Source organism: Vicugna pacos, unplaced genomic scaffold, assembly GCF_048564905.1.
Source record: "Vicugna pacos unplaced genomic scaffold, VicPac4 scaffold_77, whole genome shotgun sequence".
Lineage (NCBI taxonomy): Eukaryota > Metazoa > Chordata > Mammalia > Artiodactyla > Camelidae > Vicugna > Vicugna pacos.
Window position 1 is genome coordinate 1,001,629 of NW_027328758.1, and position 21,655 is coordinate 1,023,283.

Below are 21,655 nucleotides of genomic sequence, written 5' to 3' on the forward strand. Positions count from 1 at the left end.
AATTATAACCTGTTTATTTCACGTGTATACTCTTATTAGGAATAACATACTTAAAAATCCTTAACCAACCATAGTTATTTGCTGATAATAAACTTGGGAATCTTGAAGCATATTATTCACTCTCAGTGTTGAAATAATACAATCTTAGATGATGATTTTTAATTCAGGATTAAAAAAAGAATATTGTGGATGTATCTAACAATTTAAATAGAAATAAGAAATGTACTTTTGGGAAAGCTATGCGTAGAGGATGTTGGAAGGAATACACTGAAAACAGGCAAGTGAGCAGGCTCCCTTGAGTCTGGGAAGGTGAGTGAAGCACATTCAGAGAGTCTATGAAGTTATTACAAGTCAAAGAAAGGTATGCAATTAAGGTGTCTTCATAAGCAAAATATCCTTCTTCTGGAATTTTTATCTTGATATTTCTATGGTCTGTGTGGTCACAGGAAGTCAAAGTTATGGTGGTGGCTTAGAATTTCTTTTCTCTCTGTAATTTACAGGGCATTGCTACAGACGGGGCAGCAGAGATCTGCAGTAAGCTGTTCCATGGGGTGGGGGAGCAGTTAGAAATGATAAGGCCAGAGATCTAAAAGACTTTTAGACCCTCCCCTCCTAACTGGCAGACCTTTAAAGTAAACTAGCAAAGGTATGTAACTAAGACATTGGATGAGAGGCAAATTTATAGTTCCTTTAGTGTTACTGCTCAGTCAAGGTGTAGGGACCACTCTGGCCAGGAATTCCAAGACCGTAGATGGGGTGGATGGGTAGGAGGAGCTGACATTTGCTTCTGACCTGAGAGGCAGGGGTGTGTTGCAGAAAAGCCAACAGTGCTGGAAAGATGCAGCAGGTCCACAGCCCAAAAGGAGCTGTCATATTCAGGGAAGTTAGAGAGCAAGAACCAAAGTTAGTGACACCACAGAGTCAGCAGCGTGGCTGCAGTGATGTCAGTATCTGTGTCCATAACCCACCTAACCCTACATGAACTCATCTGCCTACAGGGGGCAGGTAAGTAGCAGAAATGTGTGGAGTGGGTGCAGCCACTGGCAAATTGGCAAGTGGACATCCTAAGGAAACACACTGCTCACAGTCACCATATTGGAAATAGGGCCTCACACTGTCAGATCTCCTTCTTATTCAAGAGAAGCCAGAAATTAAGAGTTTATTAGCAATCAACCCAGCTCAAAACCCAGAAAAGATATTATTTATAATGACAAAAAAGGCACAGACTACCCAGAAATAAATTAGTGAAAAATATTAAGATGATTCTGATAAATGACTTAAAAAAAGAAAAATAAATGATGATTGAATGACAGTTGAATGCACCATCCTCTTCAGTGGGCAGACTCAAATTTGGGTGACATAGAACATTTTTTCTCCAAAATAAATTTAATATCTGAATGCAAATTTAGTTAATAATCCCAAATGGATTTAAGAAAAAAATCTGAAAGGTGATCCTAAATTTATTACAGAAATATACCCATATATACAAATAAAATAATGTGGAGGGATATTTGAATTTGTAGTATTAGGGACATTCTGGAAAAGATAAAATAGGACCAACTCTAGGAGGTATTAATCTATAGTCATTGAAACAGTATAGAAATAGTGCACTGAGAGTATGAATGAAATAGATTACATTTAAATAATACATGTGGATATTTATGAGATTCTTGTAATATTATAAAACTGACACTTCAAATTAGTGGATTCAAGTAGTGGAGTAATTAGCTACATCATTATAAGACCTGGTACAGTGTCCTCATTTTTAACATTAAAATAAATTCCAGATAATTTTTTAATTAAAAAATAAAACACCAGAAATAACCCAACATGATTTAATCTGTTCAGATTTTCAAGCGAGAAGAACTTTCTAAAAAGCTTCTGGAATAAAGACCAAAACAGCAGAGGCCTAGCAACTCAGCAAGGCCAGAAACGCCCACTGTAAACAAAACTAACCTTCACCCAACCCTCTCTCACGGCCCTGTGTTGCTCTCTGATACGTTCTACACTTTCTTATTCCCTTTAAATTCCAGTTTCTTGGAGAAGTACCTGCGCTGATGGCTCCTCCAGAGCTCAGATTCCTGCATCCCCCACGGCCCTCACCGCGGCACTGAGACAGGTGTTGCACTGCCGGTGGCTGCGTGTTTCAAACCAGTCGGCATTTTCAGCTCCTGTTTATTTGATTACCAGTTAGCTTTTGCCGTGGACAAATATTTTCCTCTCAGTGGAATGTTTTCTCCCCGTAATATTTGTTTTACTTAAATAAATTTAAATGCCCAGGCAGAAAAATGTGTGTGGACATGGGCACACACACAGATACACAGAGATCTGTTTTTTAAAGTCTACCTAAGTATAGTCCTCCTCCTCCTTTTCCCCAGTCTTGTCAATTTAAAGTGGGCTTTAGCCCTTGCTTTTATGCCCCACACACCCCCCTTTCTCACTATGCTCCTTTTAGTCATTGTTCAAATCCCTCTTAAGCCAGGTTACAGCCTCTCTGTGTTGCCGCAACTAGTTTCTCCCAACTGCTCTGCTATTCTTCTTTCTCTTGGTGGATTTCCCGTCTCCCATTTGCCATGTACGTGGCCCTTTTACCCAGGGCCTTGTCTTCAATCCTCCGCCTGTCAGGACTGAATCGCCCCCACGGCCTCACCCACAGCCCCTCTGAGCTCTTGACTGGTGAATCCAGCTTAACAACGGACATCACCCCTCAGATGTCCCATAGACACTTCGCACTCAAAATGCCACACACAGAACCATCTCCTCGAAACCAGCTCCTCCCCTTACACTCCCCCTGCAGATCCGTTCTCCGGATGGGTCACTGGAAAGTCACCTCAGCAGCTCTGTAGCCCGCCGCCCCAGCCCTGCTGTCCCCTCTGCAGCAGTCACCAATTCTGCCGCCCATGTCTCTCTCCCTCTGCCCAGGGCCTCTCTGCAGGCGTGTGCCACTTGTCTGGGTTACCTGGGGTGGTCCCTGAAATATCCTTTCCCCCCAAAATATGGGTCTCCCCCCAAAATATGGGTCTCCCCCCAAAAATAGTATCTTCCATTCTGCTGCCAGAATAACCAGATCTTCTTCAAGATAATCATTATGCAATTCTCTTGCTTACATATATTCCAATATATCCCTGTTTCTTTAAGGATATATTCAAGTCTAAGCACACAAGACCCATCGTGACAGAGGCCTTGTGCACCTGATATTCCCACCTATGTATCCTTTGTTCTAGCCCTACTTGTTGTTCTTCAGTCTGTCCAAGACGCTTCATGCCGTGTACTCTTATATGTCTCTACCTCTCTGCATGAAGTGTCCACTCCCTCTACAACATATTAGACAGCTAACTTCCTTTCACCTTTCAAAATTCAGTTCAAATATTTCCAGCTCTAGGAAGTCCAATTTGTGTTCACCTGCTTAGCATTCCATCAACTACTCACCAAGTCTCGCCTGGCCTAGGGAGTGCAGACACCAAGTCTTACCTGTCTTGGTCTCCCCAGCAGTTGATACAGTGTTTGGCACAGCAGGTGCTCAATGTTTTTTGGATAGATAAACGAACGAATCGGTAAAGAGATGAGAGATCTACAATCCCCCCCCCCAGTTACTCAGCTGCCATTTTGGTAAGTTCATTCTGCGGAGTTGAGGAAATGTCAGTGCAGGTGGTGGGCAGACAGAACAGAGGTGAGGGCGTGGAGCAGACTGGCCTCGTCCTGGAGAGCGCAGGAGAGGCGTGGGGGGGGGACAGCACTGGAGAGAGAGCAAATGGAGGGTGCGGGTGCAAGGAGATGTTGAAGAACAACTGATATTAACTGCAGCAAATTAAATGGAGAACGTAATATATGAAGAGAAGATCAAGCTAACACAGCAAGGGTGGAAAAGGAAGTTCCAGAGACAAGGAGCTCTCACTTCATCACTCACTGGATTTCACTTATGGCACCCGCCCTCTGGGAAGGCAGCGCCACATTCTTGAGAGACTGGTGTTTGTGCTGTGTGTGCTCTAAGTACTAAACGGTACCTTATGGCTTCCAGATTTTAAGACGGATAGATTATTTCTCTTATGTCCCATGTCTGAGTTCCCAGACAGCAGGATCTTTGGCTGGTGGGGGGAGAGCTATTGTGGTTAACAACTGAGGGTTACTCTAATAATCTCAAAGGACAGTGGGCAATTCACTGAAACAAATAAAAGAGAAATTTCACTCAGAAAAAAACATATGCCATATAGAATCTTGTGGGGGCCTTGGGGGAGATGTTACCGCCAACTCATCTAATAGTTGTATGTGAGTGTGTTGAAACTACAAGCTCAAGTCACTTAAACACGTATGAGAACCAGGGTCCAGGCTATGGTGCTCCAGACATGGACGGGAAGATGAAAAGCCTGACTACTGCCTCCGAAAGGATCAGTCCAGCCACGGAGCACAATAGTCATGGACACGGTCACGCACCATTAAGACAAGAATCAAGTGCAATTCATACCTAGAGAGGAGAGCAGAAAATCTCTAAAAAGTGGAGGGTTTCCTGCCAAGGCTTGGCAAGATTCCTTCCAGGCAGAAAAGCAGAGAAATGTACTTCAGGCGAAGGAGACTAGTGTTGGTGGCTGGGTGTGATGCCTAACGAACCACGGTTGGAGGGCTCCAGGGTCATCTGTCAGAAGTTGTTCCCCTTCAGCAGCTAAGAGGCATAACTAAAAAGGCAGGTGGGGTGTCATGAATGATCATGGGGAAAACTGGGAGGAGGAAACTGAGGTCAGGACATCACCACCAAAGGCACTTTATTTTAGAGGAACAAAAATAATTCAAAAAGCACTTGGAAATTCTATCTCCCATGAACGAAAAGAACACAAAATAAGTTTCACTCCAGCGTTGAATACAGAATAACAGACTGCTTACTCTCAGAAATGGATTGAATTTTCTAATTCGTTAGGGATTATTTAGATAATAGGAAAACGAATAAATCTGAAAAATCTCTCTAGAATAGCTGTTACTCCATCCTGTTATGTAGGGTAGAGTTAGGCTGAATTATTTAATTGATATTTTAATGAGACTATAAAGTTCTAAAAGTCCTATCAATTTCTCGCAAAAGAGTACAACTTTTCCTTTCAATGACCTTCATTTGACTTAATTAGAACAATAACTTTTTTCCAAGGCTTTTTTCATGTGTGTTAAAATACCAAATGATATGCTGCCCTCAGAATGTTGTTGTTATTATTAATGCTGATAATAGCCCCAATAAGACATATTTACAATTATGACTTATTTTGGAATAACAGGTCATTGGCTTAAATTCCTTTTGAAAATAAGCAGAATAAACGAACATAATTTCTACACCAGGGACAGCAGCTGCACCCTTAATGGAACCTGGTCACTAAACACAACACAATCAAAGATGAAACTCAAATCAGACACCAGGCCACAAAGCATAGCTGAATGAAGATGCCAAATGATGAGCTTTCACTCACCGAGGGAACCAGATGTGTTCCCATATATAATCCATATTTGTAAAACCAATTATTTTATATATAGAATGTAGTTTAGGAAAAAGAAAACTCCCTCTTTCTGGAGACTTATAAACAGGAAGCACAAAGGTGTGCCTTTGCAGACATGAACCCGCATGCATAAATGCAAATCCTATTGACCAAAATACTTTCCTGTCTCCTAAGCTTAAAAAAAAAATAAATAAAACTAATTCAAGGCAGTGGTGAGCTGAAAGGGCTCAGATACAAAACATGCACATCATCAGCCTTCTAGTAGATAAAAGTGCGCCATGCATAATAGAAAAGATGACGTTTCCTATGGAAATCTATTTTGAGATGCAACAATTTAAAGGCAACTGAGAGCTCAAAACCAAGTTCAACCAAAGAGAAACAGAGCCCAAGCAAATGTACAGAAATGGACAAAGTCATTGGAGAAGGAGGGGATCTGTGTTCTACCGATACTCCAGATCAGCAAATTCATCCTGAATTCAAGACAGTGATGTGCCATGAGGTCACTCAAGGAACCAGGCAGAAACCATCGGCCAGAAGAAATAGGAACAATGTGAAAAGCAGGTGTGAGATGTGGAAGGGTGACACTGTGAACCTTGCTGCCATGAGGCAGGATGCTCTTGCAGGCTTTCTGCACAGGCTGGCTGGCTCACATGACTGTTTAGAAGGATATCAGCCAACAGCTGTGCCACACGGGCTACAGCCTGAGCTGAGTCACATCTAGTAACGGTTCTGAGTTCATCCTTAGACGACATGACGAGAAGGATCTGAGAATCAATGGTGGAGATGTACCTGAATGAATATTCCATTTCATTCCTTGGCAGTAAATCTTCAGCTTTCTACAACATAAATATTGACAAAGATACACACAGGCACCCTATTTGAAAGCCTGACTGCATAATTGCATCTAATGGAGAAAAGCGGGCTCCGTTTCGGTATGCTAGGTCATTGTTTGGCTCGGTAACCGATGCTTCTGAGACCCAAAACATACTCTAGTATAACCAACAACACCGAAATCTCCACTGATGACTTGCTCATTTCAAGGTATTCATAAAATAACCCCAGTGTGCCCATGGGATACAGATGGTTATCCCGTTCCCATCGTGGGGTGGTCTGTTCTGCTCCCGACACTGTGGCACCATTAGATTCATGACCCAGCTGCCAAACAGATCAAATTATAAAGCAGGATATTATCAGACCAAGGTCATAAAAGTATTACTGACATTTCAAGCTGAACACATAATCATCCCAAGAATTTAATTTCTTGTTTTCAGGATAAATTTCTTTTTTGCTGCCTCCCTACCCTCAAATATTGTGAAAACTAGTCCTGACTACGTACCTTGGGTTTACCAAAATTGTAACGACTACTATTAGTTTATCTCCTACCTCCTTTTCAGGTGGGCATTTTAGCTTTTAGAAGATGCCTTCCCTCATTTGTCTTTTTTACAGTCATTTCTCTGCTATTATCCACCATGGCCTTTCCAGTCTGAAAATCGTCAGAGAAAATAAGTAAAAGAAAGAAATACAGGGTCTGTGAGTTGGTGATAAGTGCTGCGGGGAAAATAAAGGAGGGTGAGGAATGTGTGGTAGGGAGGAGTGGGGCTGGGGCAGTGACCTTTGGATAAGGCAAAGACAGAGGCAAAGGGGCGGGCAGAGGAGGGGCAGAGGGAACAGTGATCACAGGCCTGGAGGTCCCTCACGTTGGACAGACAGCATGGAGACTGGTGTGGGCCACAGTGAATAGGAAATAAGTGGTGGTTTTGGGGGTGGAGCCTTAGAGGCTGCCGTGAATCGGATGTGGGCATTTTTCCCTCTAAAGGAATTGAGGAGCCATGGAGGGTCACCGAGCAAAAAAGTGATACTCTAACGTTGGATAGAACAGGTCCAACAACCTAATTTAAGCTGAACAAATCAAGGGCCAAAGAAGTGACATGCCACCTCAAATTCAGTGCAGAGCTTGAAAGAAACACAGCCTCGACTCGTAGCCCAGGGCTCTACGCCCTCCTGGATGCTGTCCAACAGAGCTGTCTCTAAGGTTATGTTTTTTCCTCACTCAGAGGCTTGTGGGCCAACTAAATGCTTCCCCCTTTTGCAAATGGCAATTTGTCCTGAAAGGAAATCAGAGTTGGCCGTGAAACAAGGCATGGACCTGTAGCCTACGGAGCTGTTGTCCCTGAAAGCAACAGCTGGCGCGTTTACTCATGGAGTTCAGCAGAAGAGACAGAGCAACAACAGACAACTTAGCGTCTGGCTGAGCTTCGGCTGACTGCACTGCACGTTTGGATGGATTTCAAATTTGGACAGTGAGGCGGCTTCACACGAAAAGCAGGGGTATACATCATACATGCCCACACGTCTGTATGCACACACACATGGACACACACAGAGTATATGATGTGACTTGTAAAGAGCTGCCCCTGCTTTGTTTCCCATGGCCTCTAATCTCAGCGTTAACCTTTCACTGGCCATGCTCCCAGGTTTGCTACGAGATTTCTTTGCAATGGAACATGCCCTTCGCTTCACAAACTTTCCCCACCTCTTTCAATGACATAAGGGGAAGAGCAGGGAGCTCTGGGAAGTGGTGGGGATATGGACTCGAGATACTCCTGAATCAGAATCCACACTTCATGACTTATTTGTTATTTAACTTTATTTACATTCAAATTGCAATTGTTGCAGATCTCAGAAGGTGATTTACACTCACTGCTATGGCAGAATGTTGCAGTTAAAACACCCACCACTGGATCCTCTTATTCAACATGTTCTTCCAATAATTCAGATATGACTGTATCACAAATGCCCATTTCTATATTTTGATATCTGCTTTTCAGTATAATTATCTTCCTTCTTTATTCTCTAAATCTTATGATTTTAAAACTTTTTTCTGAGAAGTATTCCACAGGCACTTTACATATGATAAATTGATAAAGAAATCCTGGAGATCAAAACCACATTTAAATCCTGAGATAAACTTAACTGTGTCATATACATGGCTAGGTTTAGTCTGCTTACTTTGTTACTTTGTTTAGTAATTTTTGTTTCAAACAACAGGATCCTACTGTATAGCACAGGGAACTACATTCAATAACTTTTAATAGCCTATAGTGGAAAAGTATATGACAAGGAATATATATATATGTATGTATCAGTGAATCACTATGCTGTACACCAAGAATTAACACAATATTGTAAACCAACTATACTTTCAACAAAATAGGTTGAAATAAAATTGGGAGATGAAATTTCCATCGCCCAGGCTGCTGTCAGGATTAAACGATTCAAAGCAGGCCAAGTATTAGCAACCCCCCTGACACATCAAAACCCCATGGGGGATCTTTCTTTTGAGCAGCACAGGCTAACCGGCTGTGGTCACCTGTAAATAGGGTTGAAGTCACTTAGACCCTTGTCTTGGGAAAACCGTGGCCACAGGGGTGGAGGTCACTGCAGCACCTACGAGAATGACGGGGCAAGCCTGCTGCTGAAGCCGCTCCCCAGGCCGCAGCCCGGAGCGCTGCAGGCAGGTCTGAGGTCCGGCCGGGGCCGCGCAGCTCCACAGCCCCTCAGAGCCCTGCTGTGCGGGTGGGGCTGGGACCGCGCTCGGCCATCACCCTTCCTGGCACCCAGACTCGGGAGTCTCCTGGGGGAATTTTTATCTGCCTCATACTTCCTGTCTCAGCCTCTTGTGGAATCCGGTCCATGCCCCAGGGAAGCAAGGCTTTTACCCCCCTGGACCCAAATCCATCACGGTATGGATCCAGGATGAAACTTCTATGTTAACTCATCTGGCGCTCCCTTCTTGTGCTGAACTGCCCTCCCCCGTCGGTGGCATTAGGTCATATTAGAAGTCCCGACTTGCTTGTCTTTAGCTAAGACTCTGAGCCTCTTGCTCAGTCTTCCTGAATGGAACCACTCATCTGCGGCAGAAAAGCTTGGGCTGTCGTCTACCCATCACTGTCCTCGGGCTTTTGGGTTTTCTGTTGGTTTAAGGTTCTCGTGAAGTGATATCAATTTGCACATGAGAAGCACCTGTAGACATTTTAAAAAATACCGACACTGGATCCGCCCCCCTTTCCAGCCAAGGCTGGAAGCTTTCTCCCTCTAGCAGGGGTTACACAATCACTTGCTTGGGAATTGACCACACATTGGCGTAATCATAGTAAATTGCCCTTTACTCTGTGCTTGCCATGTGGCATTTTCTACTTCATGTTGTCTTTGTACCTTCATTATCACATTTAATCCCTGAATTATAGATTATCACCATTTCAGTTGAGGCCACTCCTACTTGCTAATCTTGAATACAAGTATCTTTGATTCTCTTAATCTATTTCATTCCTGAGTTTCCTGTTCCTGAATTTAAAGAGTGAATTATGGACACATGTATTTAAGATTCTCTTATTATATGTATCTGACTCACCCTCTAACCAAATCATATCTGGAGAAGAGAGATTTTTCTCTTTTAAAAATTTGCTTTTTCTTATTATATAGTAGTGCATACACACAGTGGAAAATGTAGAAAACATATAAAGTAAGAAAATTACAGCCATACATTCTCTAAACACCAAAGGACAATGCTATGTCATTTTGGGCATTTAATTTTTTTTCTTAATATTTTATCATAAAATTTCCATAGGGCGAGTTACTTAACCCTGGAATTGTACTAGCCTTTTGTCAATACAGAATAACTTTCCCAGAAATGACCCCATATTCAAAATAGTATGTGAGGCTGAGAAGGCCAGAGGGCACTCAGCTTATTCTCTGAGTCCTACAAAGAATGCTGTTAATTCACTGATGTTACACATTCAATGCCTGTGAGCCACTCACTCACTCAGCTGGCTCGGATTGAGACCTACTTTATACCAGGTGCCGATCCAAGTGCTGGGGAGACCCCAGAGGGAGCCTAGATTACGGCATCAATATCCTTCTTCATTTGCTCCCAGAATCCTACTCAAGAAACCCACATGGAATTGGGGGGGTGGAGGCAGGTGAGATATGGTGAAATTCATTTCATTATGTTCCTTTAGACATATTTAAATAGCATGAAAATAGTCGCTATCTTTGATAAGTTTTCTTTTCCCTTCCTGTGTATTTTTGAGGATGGGTATAGTTTTGGTGCAGCAAGTGTAATTGATAGATCTTTGGTATGTTAGGATTTTATATGAAAAATTAAGAAGGAAACTGCACCTTATACAAAGAGAAGAGGCAGTGAGGAAAACACAAGCCACCCTCGATCTTGGCTACAATTCAGAATTCCTGGTTATCAAAGAAAGGAAACATAATTCAAAATAAATTCCCTAAATATTTTAGCCCATAGTAGAAATATATGGAGGCAAAGTTCAGCTCACTGGAACCTACAAAAATTTGCTTACTTAAGTGAAGGTATAAACAGACCACAAATACTATAATGCATCCTTTACTTTAAACTAGCTCATGTGAGCAAGTTTGATTTCACATGAATTGCTCAGTAACAATTTAGGAAATATATCCTTCTCCATGATTGGTAAAAATAGCTCACTGATAACCAGATTCAACAAAATTTAGTGTTAAATAATTTACCTATTTCCTTCAGGAAATGCTTTTGAGTAATCTGAGTTAAGTATTTCCTCTATCTGATCTATTCCTTTTCACAGAGAAAAGTAGTATTATTTGCACATGAGCTACTTTTACTCGTCTGGAAATATCTGACTGTGAGCTCAGGGTAAGAGTTATCTACTGCACAGTATGGAAAAAAAAAGATTCATTTCACAGCAAAGATCAGAATCTTGTTTTTTTTTGAGGGGCGTGGTGAGCTGGGGGACAAGGGAAAAGCTTTGTTTAGAGACAGACCCCAGGAATCCATACTGAAGCTGAAAGATGAAGCCCTTGTGAAGAAATGTGGAAGGACACACTGACACGCAAAGGTGTTCACTCGGCAAAAACAGAAAGAAAGAAAGAAAAAATAATTTAAATGCCCTATAAAGAGAATGTACAAAAACTTGGTAAGAAGGGAGAGAGAAGGAAGGTTAAGGAATGGAGGAGAAACAATGAAAGGGAACTTGGATGCGGTGGGCAGAATAGCAGGTTTCTGGAGCCTACAATGAAGGATGATAAGAAAAAAAGTAAAGTTTAAAAAAGTAACAAAGTTTAAAATAGTTTAAAAATTAAAAGTGATGTTAAAAAATAAATTTTTTTATAGTGGCATGGAAGATTTTAAAATGATGGGTGTTTCTTATTTCAAAGTTCAAGTTGCTTGAGTTTCTCCTCCATGCTCCAAAAAACAGAATGGCCTGCTTGTGTAAGTGGTTTTGGGGGACACCACAGAGAGGGGTGAGCTCTGCAGTTAGGTTGGCCAGGAGTAGAATGCTGGTGTGGAAGGCAACACAGAAGAGAGATCAAGAGTTTCATGAGAACAGAAACTCAAAGCCAGAAATTATCTTAAAAACGTTATTGTGGTAGGCAGAAAAATGTTCCCACCCAATATGTCTATGTCCTTATCCCCAGAACATAGGAAAAGGTCAGATTCCCTGGCAAAGGGGGCCTATGGTTGCAGATGTGGTTAAGGTTGCTAACCAGCTGACTGTAAGAAAGACGAGCTGGATTATAGTTGTGGGCTCAGTGTAATCACCAGGGTCATTAAAGGAGGAAGAGGGAGGCAGAAGAGGGGAGAGAGGAGCAGAAGTGGGGAGAGAGGAGAGGAGATGTGACCACAGGATCAGAGTCAGAGGCACACAACCATGCTGACCTTGAGAGAGAGAAAAGAGGTCACAGGCCAAGAGATGCAGGTGGCCTCTGGAAGCCAGAAAAGTCAAAGACACAGGTTCCCCTGAGGCCTTCAGAAACAGCCCTGCCAATACTTTGACTTCAGCAGGCTTCTGCGTTCAAGAACCCTACGAGGTTAAATTTGTGTTGTTTAGTGGAGACTTTTTCTTTTTTCTTCTTACTACCATGACGTTTGGGGATACTTGTTACAACAGCAACATAAAGCGAATACAGTAAGCTCCTCGAAATGTTCAGAAATTGCAGATAACACTGGACTGTCCACTTTGATATGGGATCGGGCCTATGTGAAAATCAAAAGGACAGTGTGACCTTTGCTAACATCTGCTTTTCTCATTTTTAGGAAGAGAACAGCAAGTCAAAACCTCTGTAGTTATTATTTTAGACAAGTATCTCTTAAAACATTATGTAACCCTGTGCCTTATGAACCTAATAGAGTCTCTGTTCTTTGAAGAACATGGATTCCGTGAGATAGGGTCTTACATCTGAGTCCCACAGTGGTCTCTTATTGGCAATGAGAGCTTGGGCAAATCATTTACCCTCTTTAAGCCACAAGATCTTCATTTGCAAAAGGAAGATAAGAATAAGGATTGTTTGGGTGATTAAACTGTACACACACACACACGCACACACACACATATATGCACAAAATTTACTACAGTGACTAGCACATACTAGGCACTCAACAAATTCCTGTTATGGATTTTTAAATGCATGTATAAAAGGAGGAGAATTTTGCGGGAAGTTGTGGGAAAACTTAGTTCACGGCCCCAAAAAGGGCCATCTCTCAAAGGGCTCTGATCAGTCAGTCCCCAGTGATGGGCTAATAAGCAGAGACTATAGCACTTGAGGATTTAAGTTAAACATGAAAAGGAAGGTATTTAAACATAATTATTAAACAGCAGGTACATTTACACTGTTGGCTGGATCATCTTATCTGGAGAGCTTTAATAAGCAGAGAGTCTCTCCTGTTCTAGAGATGGGCACGCAGGAAAATGACGTGGATGGGTGGGCTGTTCTCACCCCAAGATCACATGACTGAGTACTCACGGAAGTAACACCTCTTGTATGTTATTCCAGATTGACTGTCCTCCCATGATTATTGTCAGCTGTGTCTTCAGTTCAAGGAGACAGCCACCTGGGTCACACTGGAATATTAGAAAGAAAATCTCATTTAAATTTTAGATAGCTCTAACATGAAATAAAGTCATTATTTTATGCCTAAAAAAAACCTAAGGAACAGAGAGTAAAGACACTCTTCATTGGGCAACTAAAAGAAAACATGAAAGAGGTTAGACTGTCAGAACACAAAGCAGTAGTCACAACTCTTCATTTATGTATTTTCACAGCCAATACACCAGATCTCCCGGCTAAGTCACAAATCTGCCCTTAAAGAATGTGATGTAGAAACACGATGAGTAGTAGTTGGTTGACAATCTGGAACAAGAACACCTTCATGGCTGGGTTGTTCTCATAGTCAGTCTGGTCCTTGGGAGCTCTGCAGCTAGAATAAAGAAAAGGTAAGTCTGCAAAACTGTGAACGGCTTTGAGACCCTAATCAAAGCCACGGACACATGAGTTAACACGCTAAATATATGTGTGTGTGTGTGTATATATATATATATATATATATATATACACACAATTCACACTTTTTTCATATAAGCAGTTTTGAATTTCTTAACATAGCTACTAAGTTAATTCCAACTGTACACACTGTTATAAGGGTTTCTCCCACTATGAACACACTATCACAGAAGGCAAAAAAAAAAAAGTTATCCATTCCTTAAAATTTATAAGCACAACAGTATCCAATGGGCAAGAACTGTCCTCTGTCAGCTGTAAGTTGACAGAAAGCTACTTCTATACACCCTGCTAAATGATATTTCTCTTGTCTCCCTGAATGGCAGTAAGGTAGGACTACTGAAGAAAATAAACAAAACACGGGTCAACTTGCTAGAAGTATTTGGGGAACATAAAACGGGTCATCCTCCTAGTTCAGAATTTGAATTGGTCTTGGTGTTTTCAGAAGATGACCACTGAGCAGACCACTGGGAGAACCACCCAGCCACATGCAGCATGTGGGAAGCACTTAACTTGGGCCGCTAAGCCACTAGCTGGGATATAAACCAGAGAGAAGAAACATTTATTATAGAAGCCACAGCTGATGAGAATGGAGCTACACTAACAGGAACAATATGGGGGGAAGACACATAACAGTGTGATTACTTGTCCTCTCCGTAATGCACAAGCAAATCTGCCACTGGAACCACGACCCTCTACCACTTGTTTGCAATACAGAGACTATTTACTTTCAACAATAGGGTACATGATCTAATGTAATTGAAATTACTATTAAGCACTGACCAGTTTACACAGAGCTTGGACATTCTAATGCTTCCTTTGTCCCTTTTACAAATGCAAAGTTGCAGCTAATTCACTTCTCACATAGGCTAGAGAAAATACGTTTCCACTTGAAGTTTTCTAAAGACTGTAATGTACTGGAATTGAAGTGCCTAAAAGATAGTCTCTGTTTTGACCTGGTTCTAAAACTGGTGTAGAAATGACCTCAGCTGCAGGAGGAGCTTACCAGAGTCAGTCATCATGATTGCCACTTTCTCATATATGGCGTTCAGGGTCACCATGATGATAAAACTGATGAGGGAAGCAGTGATGGGCGTGGCCCACCTGCACAGTCAGGTACTTCTGGATTGGGTCTCTTCCATTCAGGTTCTTGGGAAGTTTTGCAGAAAATACAATGAACACTGAAAGTCCATAGGCAATGATCCCAATAACTGAAGCAATGGTCAACAGGTCCTGACAAGCCCAAACCAAGCAGCATGAGACTCACTAATGATCGTATATTTACACAGAAAATTGCCCCCAACCCACGCTTAAACAGAAAGCATGCATGTGCTATAAACCTAACATAAATGTGAGAAGTGATATAAATTGCACGTAAATGCCACAAGAGACGTGACTATCAGGCATGTTAAATTTTAGGGGAGGAGGAATGAAAGATGTCAAAAAGAATGAGTGCATCCACTAATGTAACATGCTGACAGCAGGAGCAGCTGTGTGCAGGGCATAGGGAATATATGGGAACTCCACTTTTTGTGAATTTTTCTGTAAACCTAAAACTGCACTAAAGAAAGAAGCCTGTTATGTATATCTTTAAATGGCTGAAAATGGAGTAACTGGTGGCATGTTCTTTTGGAGAGAAGTCTGTGATAGCAGAACCAATGAAAGTATCCCTTCTACATCTATAGAATTACTTAGATTATGAACTAGTTGTAACCAATGAAGGGGATATGCTTCCTTTCAAGGGAGAATCTATCACTGATTCAGGGGTCAGCAGGTGCTAGCTGTCGTCTTCATTCTGAATAGGACCAGTGAGGCTGTGGGCATGCCCTGAGGGAAATAGTGGAAGTGACAGCAGGTCTCTGCTGATGAAAGCTTCACATGCTTTTCATACTCCTTGAGATCTTAAAATGGCAGGTTTTCATACTCCCTGCATTTGCACAGGTTTCATGTCCTTGATCCATTGTAGTTCTGACTGTGTGGACCCAAGGGCAACCAGGATTTCTGAAGTCTAATTTGCACGTGGCTGATAGGGTTTCAGTTCCTCACTAGGAGGTATTTTTCTGGCCACTGAAAAATGCACATTAAAGACCCCATTGTTAAACTGTTTTCCTTCCATCTACCTTCTTGGTCATAGTCCAGAAGCATGTACTCAGTGTCCCTGGCTGCTCCTGCTGGCTGCCCCAGAGAGAAAGCTACAACGAATGTGAATTTCAAGACTAAGTGAACCACATCATGTTATTTACAGTAACAGCGGGCGGCTGGCTTGCACCTGCAGGGGAGAGCAGAGGGAGTGTTTACAAGCCCCTCCTGGAGCCACACTCCTGCATCTGGATCCCAGATCTGATGCTAGCTGTCGGGCCTTGTGCAAATTTCTTAACCTCTAGGGGCTTCAATCTCCTCACCCATATAATGGGGGGGATAATAATAGCAATTTATAGGACTATTGTGATGAGTCAATTATTTACTAATTGTGAAAACATTTAGAACATTAACCACAGGCATGTGAATAACTCTACCTAAGTATTAGCTATGAATATGGTGACCAAAGTCTTAAAAAGGTGTTTTTCTTAGTTTTTAAGCCTTCAGTTTGTAGAGAAAGCATTTTATTTCCTCCTCTACACTCTTTCATCATCCTTTTCTTCACAGTTAATTCTTCATGCTTCTGAAAGGAATAACTTTTTGGTGTGTGTGTGATTAAATGTGAAAATTAGTTAAGGCTGAGAAAAAGGTATTATAGAAGTTATATTAAGTCTTCCTCTCTTGTACAGCATATAGGCCATTTAAATAGTATGCATTTTTTAAAAGTCTGCATAAATTTTTTAAATTATGTATTAAGTAATCATAATAGTTAAGATTCCTTAACTGCTTACTATTGCTTCAGCACACATCTATTTTTCTAAATCCTCACAATCACCCTGTGGGGAAGGTAACAGTATATCTCTTTTACAGATGAGGAAATAGAGCCACGTGGAGATGATGCAATTTGCCCCAAATGAAGCAACTATTAAGTGAAAGTACTGAAATACTCAAAGAGCCCAAAGACACACTAACTGTATAGCACTGTCTCCTACATGGTCTGTGAAATCAATTCTAATTCATTTCAGAACGTTTACAAACTTGACACATTTCCATTTTTCTTCCAAGCACTTAATGGGTTCAATATTTCTTAAGAAACAGGAAAGATTTCCATTCTCCGTTCTCAAGTTTCTTCTTATTTATCATCTTTTCTGATCATAAATTAAACATTTGCTCATTAAAGAAAATTTGAAAGTACTCAGTAGTGGACAGAACTACTGTCCCGGATCTGTCCCCAGTCTTAGAAGAGGACCCAGAATTTGCTTTAGGATAAATAACCTCCCTTTTGTTTATAGTCCTGTGATTGAAGCTCGATTGACCCACACTTTCTGAAGCACCAGAGGTAGATCTCAGTTAGTTTAAGACAAATAATACCCCTCATTGTATTGGCATTGCACATGATTGGAGAATTGGCAAATAACCCAGGAAGAGCCACTATTATGTGAGGAGATACGTGCTGGTGCCCATGTGAATCATAAGCTTCCTCTATCAAGAGAGGAAGCTGCCAAAAGAGACCTCCCTTTGTTTGGATGGATGTGTGATCTGGGATACTGAGTGCCTAGAAGCAGCATGCTGAGACATCCTTGGACACAGAATGAAGACAGGACAAAAGCTGCCCTTGACATCATCTGGGCTAAAGTATCTCTCCTTGACTGAAGCCAGACTTCAGACATTAGGTTTTCATTTACAGGAATCAATAAATCCCATGCATCCCCATTTTTTGGTTGTTGTTTAAACACATTGGAGACTGATTGTGTCACCTACAATCAAAAGAATCCAACTCTGAAAATGAATAAAAAATAAAATAAGAAAAATGCTTCTACCTATAGACATAATTCCTTCAGAATGGTGAATTGTTTGTATATTACAAATCATTTTATATATTAATTTTATTCTCAAGCCTATCTTAAGCATAACACTTTGACATGTCATAAAATATTTTCATGGACACACTTTTCATGGCTGCATATTATTTTACTTTGTGAAGGGTTGGAAGAATATTTTGGCTGAGATTTTATATATATATACACATATAAAAGTATGTCTCTGACTTGCACCCATACTGAATTTTCCCTGCCATTTTGAAATAATTCCTGATTAAAAGTTTTTCAAAGCTGAATTAGTGGATTAAAGCATATGAATATTTTTGACTCTTGATATCAACTGCCAGACTGCTTTCTAAGAAGGCTTGAGGAGTACACCAGAAATTAACATAGCATTGTAAATCAACCATACTTCACAAAAAGTATCCAGTAACCTAGGCAAGGGATTGGTGATCACTGGCATTTCATCCTCATAAACAGAGCTGTGTCACTTGAGAGGTTGAAAACTATTTCATTTTGATGTGCACTGAGTGAGTTACCATTGGAGTGTGACATCTATTTTTTCCTTTGTGAATGTGTGTTCATTTTCTCTGCCTTCTACGCTCCCGAGATTTTTTGATGTTACCTTTGAAGTGATCTGAACTCTCTATGTATTGAAGGAATTAGCCCCTTGTCGGATTTGTAAACAAATAACATCCTCTGGTGTTTTGTTCAAAATTAGGATGCTTCTGACGCATGGAAATCTTTGTATACTTTCCTCTGAAATTTACTGTTCATCTAGAGGTTGTATACTCATCCATATTTATTTTTAGTTTTTTTCTAATTGTGTTACTTTTTAAATGTTTCTGGAATTTATCACAATATATGGTTCACTGTATGATTTCAAAGTTTTCTTTTCCCTCAAGCAGCTAACAAGTGTTCCATTCACTGAATAACCTTTATTTATCTTCCTGATTTGTAATGCCTTCCATCTCATATTAAATTATTATTGATATCAGAGCACATATCTGGACTTCCTGTCCTATTTTTTAATCTGGCTATTCTTGAACTAGTAAAACTCTCATTATCTTATTAATTATTATATTACTAATATAATTTTTTTCACAAACCCCAAATGAATTTTATAACTTCTGATATTTTGGAGATATGATCTTTCAATCTAGAATCATGTGATTAAAGCATCTTTTATATCTTTCAGTAGTTTTTACTTTTATTTTTTGATAGTTCCTGCTATCCTTCTGTTAGGCTATTCTTAGGCATTTTACCTAGGTTGTTACTCTTGGAAAATTTTAGAAATCTTAATGCCTCCATCTGGTCTCTTAATCAGACCCTGGAGAATCCTAAACCACTGATCTGATTTGAACAAATGAGGTGAAAAGAATTGGGGGAAGCACTGTGAGCAGAAGAGACTGTGGAACCTCCAGAGTGGCGGCATGCGTTGGCTCAGATGTTCTCTGGAAAAAGTTTTCTCTATGAGACTACATAGTTCCCCGCTTGACTTTCAGTTTTCTCAGCATTTCACATTAGATTTTTAAAAGTCTGTGTCAGGTTCTTCCCCAGAAAAAGAGCACTTGCACAAAGGGTTATATGTATACAATTTCCCCAGGTGGTAAATGGAACACGCTCTTCTTCCTAATTAAAAAAACAAGTTTAGTCAATCAAGGGATTACACCAATGAAATGATTTTTCTCCTAACTGGTCACTAAATCCTAAACATAATTTAAAGAAATAATAATTTTCAGACATAGCCTCCTTATTTGTAAATGCATGGGTTTTTTTCTTTTTTTTTTCTTTTCTTTTCTGTTAACAATGTCAAACACACAACAAAATACGTACAGTTTTCATTTTAATACTATTTTTTGAAAATGCACATGTGAACAGTAAACAGTTTCCCTGCCATGGTCTGAGCACCTGACGAGGCCAAACTTTAAAGCTCTATTCCTTAGGTTGCCTTTGATTTCAGAAGTGACGGTAGTGGCAGCTTAGAGTCTATGCAGGACAGAAAGTATCACAGGGGTCTGCAGCTAACTGGTCTCCACTGTTTCTTGGTTGAGCTTTATGTGTTAATTATATACAACTATGAAGTTTTAGAGTTTCCATTTTAGAGTTTATATCTAGAATTTTTTAAGGGATGAAATCAGTAAAACTCAAGATTTACCTGGATTATAAAACCAGATATAGTATAAAAATAGCTGTAACTAAGTACATGGCCCTTCCTCTGTGCCAGGAAGCCTTCCAAGTAGATTCTGTACATTACTTCGACCCGTCCTTACCACAGTCATGAAGAAGCAACTCTCTTATTCTTATTTTATAGGAAACCATGGCACAGAGAAGTTAAGTTGTCCAAGATCACTCAGGAAGTAAGCTGCTGTGTTCAAATATGAATTTAGGCAAATTCATTCCCAAGATCTCACTCCCACAACGCTGGCCACTCTAAACAATGGAGCATGTTTTCGCAAGTAAAGTAAAATGCTTCAATTAAAAAAAAAAGTAGCCAATTTTTTAAATAACGAACAACGATCAAGTGAAATGAGTCTTTATCTTCAATTTTTTAACAAGCATGTTCCAATGAAAATTTAAACTTATTAGCTGGCAATTTTAAATTTAAACTTGGCAGTTTAAATGACCAAAAAACTTTTCTTCAGTATTTTTTGTATGCTGCCAATATGATAAGTTTTCATTTTTCAGGACTCAAAAGCATTATGAACATCTAATTTTGTCTAAGTTTCAGCTTTCATCTCTGAATGTACAGTCTTTCACCAACATACGCTTTGACCCACATCTTCAGTTGTAAACAATGGGAACTATTCATAATGGGGACTATTAGAAGCTTATTACATTGTAAAAGACAAATGTCACTTTCTACTGGTAGCTGAACCTCATTTTTTTCCATTTATAAAAAGAGGAGTTTGACCTGCTCCCTCCATACGTTTTCAGTGCCAACATTCTATAGATCTGTGATTCAATTTATTAAATCTATATTTGGAGACATTTTCAGATACTCCTAATAAAAGCATTTTCTTTCCAAGAGTTATTCATGCTCACAACCCACTGTCCTGCTGCTGCTGCTGACTGCAATCACCATCAGCTCTAAATTATCTCAGCTGATGGAAAGAAGCAATATTACAAATGACTCAAAAAATCATCTTTTCATAGCTCTGGAATGTTGATACAAAGATATACAGTTTTATTTTTTTAATTTTGCAGCAGGAGTGGCAGCAATAAATTTACATTTCCAATTATGTAAAATGCCTAGTTCAAACACTGCTCAAACACTGATGGCATCTCAACAAATGTTTCCCTGCTTCTTCTACCCTTTCTCTGACTTTAGGATGAGAGTCATGCTGCTTTGTGCACATCCCAACCGTAAGGGGGAGCAGTGACCGGGACTTAGTTCAAGACAAAGTGGCACCTAGTCTACGATGAAAAGGAGGCCGCAATAATGAAGGCACATGTGAAAAAATGGGAGTCAACTATAAAAACGAATGTGTCTTTCCTTCTACATCTATGTCATAGCAGCTAATTTATATTTTGCATTTATTTTTTGGTGTTATGAAAGGATACAAATCAATGCCTCTTATACACTTATACCAGTATTTTTCTTTTCCCATTTTTACTGTTATTATGAAGGAAGGACCACACTTCTCTTCTGTGTCCACCATTCCAGGCAGTGCTCCTTCACCTTGGTTGCACATTAGAATAACCAGAGGAGCTTTATAAACTTCCCTATGCCAGAATGCACCCCAGGCCACTAAATACCATCAGAGTTTGCATTGATGGAATCCAGGGACCAACATTTTTTAAGGTCCCCTAGTGATTCCAACATGCAGCCAAGGCTGACATGTCCAGAAGTAAACAGACTAAACTGCATCTAAACAGCGCCCGCTTTTCCTGGGTAATCTCACCTATCTCCACGTGGGGACACCGAGCCTCCTATTTTGCCCGGACATG

General features: G+C 40.5%; 1 long non-coding RNA gene across 1 annotated transcript in view; it reads right to left on the minus strand.

The window, feature by feature from the left end:
- Positions 1-9,256: 9,256 nt before the first annotated feature.
- Positions 9,257-21,655, minus strand: part of LOC102543713 (uncharacterized) — a 39,853-nt gene continuing 27,454 nt past the window's right edge. Inside the window, exons 3-4 of the long non-coding RNA XR_012070225.1 lie at positions 13,272-13,369; positions 9,257-9,494 (exon numbers count right to left, since the gene is read on the minus strand). This is a non-coding gene — a long non-coding RNA (uncharacterized lncRNA). The remainder of the gene's footprint in view (positions 9,495-13,271; positions 13,370-21,655) is intronic.